Source organism: Balaenoptera borealis (assembly GCF_965194805.1).
Source record: "Balaenoptera borealis genome assembly, chromosome: 4".
In the NCBI taxonomy this organism is placed as follows: Eukaryota; Metazoa; Chordata; class Mammalia; order Artiodactyla; family Balaenopteridae; genus Balaenoptera; species Balaenoptera borealis.
The window spans coordinates 78,669,316-78,682,737 of NC_138861.1; the positions used below are offsets into that span (position 1 = coordinate 78,669,316).

Consider the following 13,422-nt stretch of genomic DNA (forward strand, 5'->3'; position numbering starts at 1 on the left):
TTTATATTTAATAGTGTGGAAAACATACATTTAAATGACAGAAACCTTTACATTTATGCTTATTTTGTACATTATTAGCTGAATTTAATCTTTATTTAGTGCTTTATTATTCTTATGAAAGTTGGCTTGCTAGGCACTGTGGGAGATGTAAAGTGAATTTCTTGCTCTTTAGGGGTTCATAATCTCAGAGCTATCTCTTAGAACCACAGAATTTTAGAACAGGAAGAGATTTAAGAGATTCTCCTCTCTTGTGTGTGTGTGTGTGTGTGTGTGTGTGTGTGTGTGTGTGTGTGTAGAACAGGAAGAGATTAAAGAGAGTCTCCTCTCTTGGTGTGTGTGTGTGTATGTGTGTGTGTGTGTTTAAGCAGCAGTCCTTTGATTCCTGACCACTTCAGTGTCTCCTGTCCCCCACTCCTTATCCTCCCAGATAAGTACTAATGTCATTTTTCTATGAAGGGTTGACAGGAATTCATCTTCTTTATTTGGTAAACAGGAGGAGATACAGGCCTTTTTTTTTTTTTTTTTTCAGGCCAATTTCTTAGTTCAGGTATTTAAAACTGTGAAGTCAAGAAATCATTTTAACTATAACACTTTTTAAAAATAGGTGGGAGACTATCACAGTGTATTACATATTATTTCAAAGGTATCATGTGGTTGTATATATATTGGGTTGTTACATAAAATGTATTACATGTTCATTTATGTAAAATGCATTTTTTTCTTTACTGCAGTGAAAAGAGTTTAGAAAACATGTCCCTAGTCTATTTCACCCTTGCTTTAAACCTGGGGAACAGCCCAAATATATTACTTATTCTTTTTGCTACGCTCTCTTGTCATCATGACCTGACTCCAAGGTAAAGTGTTTTCTAACCAGTTAGAAATATACAGAGGTGATATTTTCCCCCAGTACATAAAGATGTGCAGCAAGGTGGTGTTTTCATTACACTGGTCTTGCTTGCATGCCTCTGGGTACAAATAAACACTTTGGTGGATCTTAACTGTTAATCTGTAAGAATTGTTTATGATGTGCCTAACTTGGTACCAAGATGTGATTTAAGCACCAAGAGAATTTGGATTATTTAATACTAGTACATAATAAAACTACTTATCAAATGTTCATGTGGGCACATACAGAGGCATAATTGTATTCTTGTAATGCACAGTATAAATACTAATATTGTTTTGGAGAATCAGCATGGTATGCTGAAGCCATGGTTTGGAAAAAGGCATTGTAGTATGTTTTTATCTGTGGGAATTACTGGCAAGTGTAATTGAGAGATTCTAAATACTGTAGTTGTTTACTTCACTTTTGAATTTGGCTTAAATATTTTTGGTCTTGTTATTTTTTTTTATAATAATTGAATTATTATGATAGAAGTTTAACCATAATTGTTCTGTAGATTTTAATAATTTTATATCTTAAAGATTTATTTTAAAACAATTTCCCCTGACTAAAGATATTTAATATTTAACATTTATGTTTAATATTTAAATATTTATATAGAAATATAAACATATAAACATGCTTATAGATATTTATACTATATCTTTAGAGAAATATTACATTTAACATTTAAATTTCATATTTAAATATTTAATGATAAATATTTAAACAGAGAGGATAGTGGAATGAATGTTCATGTGTCTGTTCCTCAGCTTCAGCCTTGATCAACTCTTTGTTAACTCTACCCATTCCCATTCCCCAGTTCCCACTTATTTTGATGCAGTTCCTCTGTCATAACACATCATCTGTAAATATTTCAGGATGTATTTCTGAAAGACAAGGACTTCTATTTCTAGACATACAAAGTAGAATCTTAATCTTTTTGAGGAATGTACTGAAGTTATGAACACTCAAATTGTGTTTGGGATGTTAGAGTGATATAAAGGAAAAGTGAGCTCCTTTAAATAGAATAAATGGAAAAAGAGAAATACCTGATAAGCAGTTGTATCAAAACACAATAGAAAGGTTACAATGAAAAAGCCAGTTAATAGCTTTTGAGTATCCATGGAGAAAGTGGAGAAATTGGCAGTTCTGAATACTTAGTATGTGTCTACATTCTATACAGGTCACTAGGGAGTAAGGCCAAGTGTATTTCATACTATTTGAGATAGAAATTCTGTTTCTAGACTCTTTCTTGAGGGAAAAATCAAAGATGTGTACAAAGACTGCCAATCAAGATATTCACTGCAATATTATTTATAGAGTGAAGAATTGAACCTAATGTTCAATACCAGTGGAAGGATGCAATGCACGTAGTATATTTATAAAATTTTACAATATTTTGTAACCAGTAGAAATGGTAAAACATGATACCAATTGTATAAAATGTTGAATGTGTATTAAAAGACCTGAAAAAAATTAACCCAGATATTTACATGAATTAATAGTGGCTATCTCTTGGTGTTAGAATTATGAGTGATTTTTAATTTCTTCATTTTTTAAAAAAAATTAATTTATTTATGGCTGTGTTGGGTCTTCGTTTCTGTGCGAGGGCTTTCTCTAGTTGTGGCAAGCGGGGGCCACTCTTCATCGCGGTGCGCGGGCCTCTCACTATCGCGGCCTCTCTTGTTGCGGAGCACAGGCTCCAGATGCGCAGGCTCAGTAATTGTGGCTCACGGGCCCAGTTGCTCCTCGGCATGTGGGATCTTCCCAGACCAGGGCTCGAACCCGTGTCCTCTGCATTGGCAGGCAGATTCTCAACCACTGCGCCACCAGGGAAGCCCCCATTTCTTTTTTTTTTAGAAATGTTGCAGATTTTGTCTATCAGCATTATGTTATATGAGTTAATAAGTAATAATAAACATTTGAGTACTTACTATGTGTCAAACACTATTTAAGCACTTTTCATCTAAAAGTGAATTCTCATAATAGCCCTGACAGGTTTTATAATCCTTATTTTGCAGATGAGGAAATGGGCATAGAGAGATTGAATACCTTGACAATTTGAGTCTATCCTTCTAAGTTTGTTTGCTTCTAAATGTAGTTTTATCTCCAATAATTAGGAAGATACTATAAATACTGTTTTGTTTTTCTACGTATTACTTAAAGATACATGGTGAATATTATGGCATATTAATTAAAAAATATGATTTTTAATTGATGGATAACATTTCGTCTAGTGAATATACCATGATTTTTTTTCAACTGGTCCTTTGTTTTTGTTCTGCCCCTCCCCTCCAGTATTTTGCTCATAGGAATAATGGTACAATGGTATCTTTGTGAATAAATCTCTGTGTGCATTTCTGATTATCTTCCTAGAAAAAGCATTTAGAAGTGGAATTATTGGGTCAAAGAGCATAAACATTTTTAAGGCTTTTGATACAAGTTATGAGACTGCAGGTAACAAATGATCATTCTTCCTTAAACTTAGAGAAATTGTTTTGGCGCTATAAATTTGAGAGAAATAGGTCATCTAAACATCAGTGGGAATTTGTGCTTTCACAGTTGCTCTTACAAAAGTGAGGCTTCTCTAAGCTTGCTGGAGACTATAAACACAGAGAAAAAGAGAAAAGACAAACTTTGGAGATTAAATTGTGGCCATTTACTTGCTCTGTGACCTTTCACAGCTACTTATTCATTTTTCTGATTAACTTAAAATTTGGATTAGCCTTAAAACCTTTTTACTGTAAATTGTTTTATATAACATCTAAAATACACATATCAGATTTTCATGAATTTTCTTTAATGTTTGATCATTTAGGACCTCAGGATCATAATTAGGTAGAGAAATTTCCAATGTATAATTTAAAAACTTATAGGTATAAAAGGCATAAGACATTGATTAGAGACAGTAATAACCCTAAAAGTGTTTTAGATGTTGTATTTTAAAATAAGAAAGCTTTTTTCTAGGGGGTCACTCTCTTTTTGTGAAAAGCAAGAACAAAAATTTGGGGGTAATTGGTGGTTTCTGTTAGGGTTAAATAAGGTTTTATTGTGGTTTCTCTTGAGCATATATCTTCTTCCAGGGACTGTGGTAACTTCTACAGAGACTTTAGCTGAAGATATGAGCAGAGGGAGGGGGATTTTAACTTAAGAAGGTCCAGAGAATAATTAATGAAATCAGAAAATTTACCTATGAAGCTACCGAAGAGGTTAGGATCAATTTTTTTCTGGAAAAACCAAGGTTGATAAAGGGTACTCTGACAGTCTATAAATTTGTGAGAGGGACAAATGGAATAAATAGAAAACATTTTATTGAAATTTGAATGCCTTAAGTATTTTAATGGGGAAAAAAAAAGTACTGTCTGTCCTCTGTATCTGAGTCTTCCACATCCACAGATTCAACTAACCTTGGATCAAAAATATTTAGAAAAAAAAATTCCAGAAAATTCCAAAAAACAAAACTTGAATTTGCTGCTTCCCACAGCGTTAACATTGTATTTACAACTATTTACATAGCGTTTACATGTATTAGGTATTATAAGTAATCTAGAGAGGATTTAAAGCATATGGGAGGATTTGAGTGGGTTATATGCAAATACTACACACTTTTATATAAGAGTTGAGCATCTGATGATTTTGGCTTCCACAAAGAGTCCTGGAACCAATACCCTCTGGATACTGAGGGATGACTGTACTACTTCTTTACACTATGAATAGTAAAATTATGAAACTATGAACTATAAATGGTAGATATAGAAAATAAGCATAAGGAGGATTTTTATCAGGGGTTTTTAATGATTGGATTATAAAGGTTCATAACCCTGCAAAATTAGGTATATGTGCATTTTGGAAGGAGAGGCCTCTAAAACTTTTTTCAGATTCTCAAAAGAATGACTTCAAAAAAATTCAAATTCAAAATTCAAGCTCCTACTAGAAGGTAAGCTCCGTGAGGCTAGGGACTTTTGTCTGTTCTGTTCACTCCTCTGTCCCTGGTTCTTGGCACATAGTTCTGCTCAATAAATATTTGTTAAAGGTATGATTTTTGTAAATTTATGTGTGGCCTAGTTACAGCAATGGATTTTTAGAAATCAGGGATGGAAAAAAATTCCAGGTTTAGTGAGGTTGATGTCTTGCTTGGCTGTTTCTATATTTGTCCCAAAATTTTCTTTTTGTTTAAGTCTAGATGAGTAGGTAGGGCATTTGTATGATAATTTTGTGGTCGAATTCCTGTTTTGTCTGTGCCAACAGAAATGCTGTAGAATGGGTTAGAAATACTATAGAAATGTAATGCTGTAGAAATGTAACAGGAAAATTGTTCTAAACAATACATATTCATTCATCAGTCTATTAGAAAATGTACTTTGGCTCTGTTTTCATTTGATTCAATGAATGTAATTGTTATAGAAAAACTTCCCCTTAAATTTGAGAATGGAAAATTTTTCTAATTGTTTTCATTAAACCAAGTGGTATGGCAGTAACTGCTATTGTGGCTAAAAATGTAAAATCAACAAAATGTTGAAAAATTTACCTGCAGAGAACATTGCTTTATCAGCAAGAGATTTAGATTTTTGCAGTGAAGCCCAGTTATTCTAAAAGAGAAAGCAGTGGGGCATTTTTAGTGCCATTATATGGCATTTTTAGCAGGTGATATAGTGTAATCTGTGATTGCATTAGTCAGCATCATAAGTTTCCATACTTCTTAAAATTGAAATTTGGTAGAAGGTTAAAAGAATGACAAAAGATTAAATGCAGGTTTGTTTTAAAAATTGTAAAAATTATAACATTTCTAAAATAAGAGAAAAAGTGAATTTCTAAAAATTGAAGTGTGATGGAACCAGTGTTAATTTATAAATCATTAATTTTCTTTCTTAATTAAAGGGATGACTGTAAATTCTTTATCTTAATGACTTTTGCCAGACAGACAGAAAAGATAATTTGAGTAATTATTTGCTGCCTGCATTTGAGTCTTTGTGAATAGATTTTTCACATTTTCCATAATCTTTGGCAGATTTAAAAAGTCATTGCATTTTACATTTTCCACACTTATTTTGCCATTACAAATAGGAGCTAGATTATTCTAATTTATTCAAAAATCATTGCATCATTTTAAGAGGCCTTCCAATATTCTCAGAATAATTTCAATAGAAGGGCAGGAATTTTCCCATATAGATTTCATATCTTGCAATGTGGTTTCTTTCTTTAGTTGCAATATGATTGAATCTTTAGGTCACCACACATTCCATTATTCAAGTATAAGTACAAAATACATTTTGAAGTGAAATTTAGAGTTTCAAGTTGGAATCTGTGAAGTAATTTAGCTTAATCTTTTGACCCAGTGGTGTAACCCTTTCTGTAGCATTTCTAACAATCTTTGTCTAAAAACTCAGTGAGTAGGAACTCTATTTCTTTATGAAGCAGCTTTTTAAAATGAATTATATAATAATTTATTCTTTTTATTATGTTGAGCTCAAATCTACCTTGTGCTAGGCACCATAACTTCCTGTTTTCCTTTTCAAATTATGAACTATTCCAAGTCTGTAAGTATTGTGAGTACTTATAATGAACATCACTGAGATTCACTTATTCTTAATTTCTACTCTGTTTGCTTGAGATTATCATTTTCTGTATCAATGTATATCAGAGACTTTTATGTCACATGTCTTACTACAATTAGGATACATTAGATTTGTGGCATTTCTGTTCTTTATAATTCTTTTCAGAAAGGAAATGAGATTAATGTGTTATCTGAGCACCCATTCAACTTTCTCTTTTACTTTCTAGACTGAAGCGAATCAGGGTTGTCCCTGAAGGACCTCATTTGATCTGAGAATCCTCCCAAGCCCCAGAGCTGGGCCACTGTTCTCTTTATTTATTACACATGGAAGCTTCTAGATCATTAGTCTTGCTGAAGGTTTAAAGCCTTGGTCCTTTAAAGCTTGTGCTGTTTGACTGTTTACAGTCTTATCTTCAGTGTTGTCAAATACCAACTGACCTCCTCAAGTCACTCTTGTTTATATGACTTTTTTCTTTTAAAATAAGAAACAACAGGCTTGGTCATGTGTATACCGTGACCACAGTTACCTAACCTCTCTGACCTTGATCATCTCAAAAGCAGTAGTCTAAAAATGGTAATAAAAATTACTCTTCTTGTAGATAAAATATTCTCCAAATTAATCAAGTGAAATGAATAATAAAAATGAGTTCCATGTTAGATAATATATATGGAGACAAGGTGAAAGTGCAATTGATATAAAAAAAAAAAAAAACCCAAAAAACCAACAGCCCAAACCACACTCAAGCAAAATGAAAACAAAAACCCATCCCTGCTAAAAGTGATTATAACCTATAAAGAAAGCCAGGGAAGTATAAACCAAATATTTTCCAGGGTAACTAAAGATAAAAGTTTGTTTATTTTATCAAAAGTGAAAGTGGAAAATAGGAAGGCTGTATCTCTACTAGAGAGGTATTGAAAATTCTAGGCAAACATTGGGAAATCTTAAAATGACAGTGCTCTGACAGTGTGGTTATAAGAAGAGAAAACACATATAAACAGCATGGCATTAGCCCTTGCTGTGTCTGAGCAAAAGGATATTCAAAAATGAAGCAAAACGAAAGACATAGACATGGTAGTACAAATCAATTCCTAGATGCAATTTTTGCAGTATTCCTAAAACTGCTTTGTCCTCCAGGAGTACTTGGTTTTGTGATTTGTCCTAGAAGACACAGTGAAAAATAGTTTAAATTTCATTAAATACAGACCAGCACATGACTGTGCTCTGCTCACTATGTACAAGAAATGGTATGCTATTTGTCACATAAACTTTATTTGCTTTGAGGGAGAAATAATTCCATTAACCTTATATAAAATAAAGGATAAAAAGTTATGGCAGAATTGTAGATATCTGCTTGTTAATATATTCAGAAATATTTGGTGGGGCAGTCAAAAATTCCATAAGTCTGAATGATAACTGATTATGAACAAGTGCATCTAAATTACTATTTTGTTCGTATTTACCAGTTTTGGGGCTTCGAAGATTTGGTTTTAGTCATGATTTAGTTGATTATACCTCTGAATAAGTGAAATATCATTATATTTTTTTCTAAGTTGGCTAAAGGAATTTCAGATTAAGAAGTTTTAAGTACAAAATTAATATTTCAGCAAGTAGTTCTTTCTGTTGGGTTGGGGATTAAATTCATTAAACAGAAAAAATAGTAGGAAACCAGATGTGATTTAAAATGAGGTTGATTAGAGTTTCAATGACAAATTAAAAATGTGTCCTATTTAACTGTTGAAAAATGCACAGACCTTTCATGGTAATAAAAACATGGAATGCGCATGATTATATGTGAGGCCTCATATGTGGTAAAAGGATAACTCCCTATGGTCATTGGTTTCATTCTTAGTAGCCATCAAATTATTACATATAAGGTATAGTAGTTCACAATCCATGACCCGCTCAGAGTTATTATAATAGGACTTTGAAAAATATACATCCTAAACACTGTCTGTAGATGGGATAAATATTAGGCCTAGTGGGTATATGAACTATTTTGCAAATCTGATTAATTTAGTGAATAAAATGAAAATGGATTTAATGTATTATTGAACAGTTAAGGTATTAACGTATTCATTCAATCATAGCCTAGTAAAAGCATCATGGCTTGTCACTGCAAAGAGAAGAAAGGAGAAAAACTATAGATTTAAAAGGGATTTAGGAGAGACAGTAACAATTGCCTGTATGGATTTTTTTTAGATCTGGATTAGAACAAACTGTTTAAAAAAACACTTATGGGCTTCCCTGGTGGCGCAGTGGTTGAGAATCTGCCTGCCAATGCAGGGGACACGGGTTTGAGCCCTGGTCTGGGAAGATCCCACATGCCACGGAGCAACTGGGCCCGTGAGCCACAGTTACTGAGCCTGCGTGTCTGGAGCCTGTGCTCCGCAACAAGAGAGGCCGCGATAGTGAGAGGCCCGCGCACTGCGATGAAGAGTGGCCCCCACTTGCCGCAACTAGAGAAAGCCCTCGCACAGAAACGAAGACCCAACACAGCCATAAATAAAATAAATAAATAAAATTTAAAAAAAACAAAAAAACCCCCCAAAAAAACCACTTATGAGAAGGTTGGGGAAATTTGAGCACTGATTGGTAGTTGATGTTGTAAAGAAATTATTTTGAATTTATTGTAGATATTATAATGATACTGCCTTATGTTTAAAAAGCAAATCTTTGTCTTAGAGCGATACATACAGAATTATCTACAGATGAAGTGGTATAATGCCTGGAATTTGCTTCAGAATGATCCAGAGTGGTGGGTTAGAGGTTGGGCGGGGGTGTGAAAATATAAATGCAACATGACTTGCTGTGAGTTAACAACGGTGGGTTCATTATACTAGTCTTAATAATTTTGCATTAGTTTGAAAGTTTTCATAATAAAAACTTAGAAAAAAGTGTAATGCAACATTAATTGAAAGAGGATAACTGTAGCACCAGCTGACACTGCAATATAATATATTCAGAAGTAAGGGTAGATATGAGTCACACACAGATGTACTTTTTATAAACATATCTAATGTGTCAATCTCATGTTTTGTTTTTCTTCAGAGCTGAAGCCGTTTATTTGAATCTTGGATGATTAACACCTAAATGCTTAATTCTCAGAACTGCTCAAGAGTCCCACAGCCAGGATTAGATGATCCAACTTACCACCAAGAAATTATTGTCTTGAATTCTACGGTAAGATTATAATAAATGTTCCAAAGGCTAAATAGTGACCATGAGGTCTAAAAAGATTTTTGAATGCTGTCTTTGAGTGACTAGCCTTTATTATAATTTCTCAGTCCTGTAACTCTTATACCAAGAGTTCAAGGTTGTGATAATCAACCAAAGATCTTAGAAATATCAACATGCAAACAAGGCTTTATGGTATTTCCCTGTCATAGATTCAGCTACTAACAGATACTGGAGTGCCATGCTTTCCCTCTTGCTGTATGTCTCAGGGTGGGTCCTCCGAAAACTGATGCTGGAAGAGAGTTTGGCTTCCCGGATGTTTATTAGGGATCAACAACCTATAAAGAGAGGAGGTTACTGGGCAGTGGAAATTGAAGTGTAATGTAGGCTCAACAAAGCCTTAGCCAACTGAGACAGGGAGTCTTGTAGTTGTGAGAGTTAAGCTTCTTGGGGATGGAGACATATCCTTAATGCCTTTGCATTGGGCACAGGCCATTAAAGAAGCTGCTCAGCAAATATTTGTTGAATGAAGGAAATCTGAGAAAAATCTTGTGGTCCCTCCTGTAACACCTAATCCTTGCCCTTCCTTTTTCCAGTTGAAAGTGTGGTTTAGAACAGTGAGGTTAACAGTGACACACATGGTTGTCTTGTACATCATGAACAAACATGAAGGTAACTTGTCCTCCATAATCAGCATGTGTTGCATACCACTGTGTTCCTGGGCTCCACAGATAAGGAAGACCTACAATGGGACCTGAGGAAAACCACACATATAAGTTTTAAAGCAGCAGTCCCCAACCTTTTTGGCACCAGGGACCGGTTTCGTGGAAGACAGTTTTTCCACAGATGAGGGGCAGGGATGGTTCAGGTGGTAATGTGAGCGATGGCTCAGGAGGTAATGCGAGCGATGGGGAATGATGGGGAGCGGCAGATGAAGCTTTACTCGCTTGCCCGCCGCTCACTTCCTGCTGTGCAGCCCGGGGGGTTGGGGACACCTGTTTTAAAGAATATGAGACTGTATCAGTAAAGAGGAAGCAAACAAAAAAAACAACATGGATCTAGAGGGTATTGTGCTAAGTGAAGTAAGTCAGGCAGAGAAAGACAGATACCATGTGATTTCATTTATATGTGGAATCTCAAAAACAAAACAAAGGAACACACAGAAAACAGAAACAGACTCAACAGATACAGAGAACAAACAGGGGCTTGCCAGAGGGGAGGGTGTTGGCAATATGGGTGAGATAGGTGAAGGAGATTAAGAGGTACAAATTTCCAGTTATAAAATAAGTAAGTCATGGAGATGTAACATACAGCATAGGGAATATAGTCAGTAATATTGTAACGACTTTGTATGGTGACAGGTGGTAACTAGACTTATGGTGATCTTTTCATAATTATAAAAATATCGAATCCCTATGTTGTAAACCTGAAACTAGTATAATATTGTAAGTCAGTTATCCTTCAGTTAAAAAAAAAATGAATGAACGAAGGACTTCCCTGGTGGTCCAGTGGTTAAGAATCCGCCTTCCAGTGCAGGGGATGTGGGTTTGACCCCTGATTTGGGGAACTCAGATCCCACATGTTGTGGGGCAACTAAGCCCGTGCGCCGCAACTACTGGGCCCTCACGCCACAACTAGAGAGAAGCCCCTGCGCCACAGAGAAGAGCCTGCGCACCATAACGAAAGATCCTGCATGCTGCAACAAAGATCCCACGTGCTGCAACTAAGACCCAATGCAGCCAAATAAATTAAAAAAAAAAAAAAAAATGAATGAGGTAAGATGGAAAAAACAAAAACCCTGTAAGATACAGTGATAACTCCTAGGCTATTAAGGGATATGGATTATGGTTCTAACCAGTTTGTTTTTTCTGTGTGTAGGGAATAGGCTGATCAGATACGAATTTTTAATCCTCTTATGCTCCAGGGTTAAGAGAGAATCTACTTCTGAGAAGGACTTTTTTATTTTTTAATTTAATTTTATTTTTTTGAGAAGGGCTTTTTTAAAGTCAGTGTTTTTTTCTAGTTGGTACAGTCCTGCTTTAGGGCAAGAAATTTGAGTCCTTCACTTCTTGTTGTTTTCTTTTTCCTCTTTTCCTTTTTACTGTAGGATTCCATGAGACAGGATTTGCATTAATAAATCCTCTAAATTTTCTCTGAACCTTAATACTATATTAATGCTTTATGTGTAGAGGACTTTTACTTAACATCTTTTAAATGAATGAAATAGAGAATAATTGACTTCATTATTAACGTGGCAGAAGAATAAGGATTAAAAACTCGACAGTTCAGACCAGAAATTTCCTTGTTTTTATATTATAACAGTTTTCCCTGATATCTGTGTAGACAATTTTATGCTTCATCTTTTAATATATGTAGACCATTTTCTTCATATTGAGTGTTGGAAGAATGAGATTGTGTTTGTGTTTGACTAAGTGAATCAGATTTTTTTTTTATTATTAAAATGTGTATCTTTCAAAGTTATCAGTTTGGTTAGTTTAGAGATGTTTACGTTTTATCTGTTCCCATTTTTTTTTTCCATTTCTTTCTTGTCACTTCGTAACCCCACCAGAGGGCAGGCAAAGGAAGGGAGAAAAGACATTAATTTAAGTTCACAAAGTCTTACGTAGGCACCTTTTACTGGCACATTTTGTCATGCTTCTGGATTGTAGTAAGGCAGTAGGATCAGCTACTTTTGCTATTTTAAAATATTTAGTAGAATGCTCAGTTATTTGGAAATAAATTGTGTAAGGTTGATTACTGGGTTTATTGAATTAAATATTTATACTTTAAACTGTTCAACTTTATTTTCTTAGATTCATACATTTTAAATTATCAATTTTTTTTAGTAATTCATGCCAAGGTTTCCTTTGCTACTGTTGATACTTATGATTGATTATAATGAAGAGGTTTTTCTGTGTGTGTTTAAAAGTACATTGGGATGTTCATAATACAGTATAGTTTTAAATTATTCCTTTTCACCTCCTGTAAAACTTGATGTTCCTGTGGTCTATTAGTGAATTTTCAGAATGATAAGAATTATCTTTTGAATACAAGTTACTGTTTCACATTTAAGTTGTTCAGTGTATTTAAAAAGTAAGACACACCTCAGACCAAAGTAAATTTGTCTTAACATTATCACAGTGTAGGTTTTCAAAGTCTAAATGTTAAACTAGATGGATGCTAAACATTTTATAGTCCCGGTATTGCTGTTAACACCCATTGTACATGTACATGTATATATGAAGTGCAGTTTCACAGTCGGTAGCTGTTTGACTTCTTATCAGTATGAACAGCAAATGTCCTAAAAATCAGCTTCAAAACAGCTGGCAGTCGACCCACCTAAGTTCACATGACGTTTCTTTGCTCTTTGACACAAAGAGTGGACCTTACCTTCTCATCAAGGAAGTTGGTACAAGCACCTTTCTGTGTGCTCGTGGGCCCAGTAATGTAGAAGAACCTTAAAATGGACTTTTTGAAGAGAGTTGTTCCTCCCATTCTTTCGGGAGATGTGGTTTTGGACACTAGAGAGAGTTTTTGGGGAAGTCCTCCAAGATTGCTGAAGTTGAAACCTCTTAGTTTGCTTTCATCAGAGAAGACTGTAGATGAGGAGAGTGGTCACAGTAATTATGACAAACACCAACAGCAGCAACTAGGTAAAGTAAAAATGTATTTTCAATCCTTTAATAAAAACTATTTTAGGAAAGTAAAATTATTTTTATAAGTATGAATTCTAGTGAGCATAAATCTTTATTTTGAAAATCAAGTTTAAATACTAAAAAGAATTTGAAAAGAGTAAATATATAGTTG

General features: G+C 34.3%; 1 protein-coding gene across 6 annotated transcripts in view; it reads left to right on the forward strand.

The window, feature by feature from the left end:
- The window catches only part of FRYL (FRY like transcription coactivator), a 293,684-nt gene that overhangs the window by 104,095 nt on the left and 176,167 nt on the right, over window positions 1-13,422 (forward strand). For all 6 annotated transcript variants that reach the window (XM_082390370.1, XM_082390379.1, XM_082390377.1 and 3 more), the window contains one exon: window positions 9,490-9,621. The gene's annotated coding sequence lies outside the window, so the exon portion shown is untranslated. The remainder of the gene's footprint in view (window positions 1-9,489; window positions 9,622-13,422) is intronic.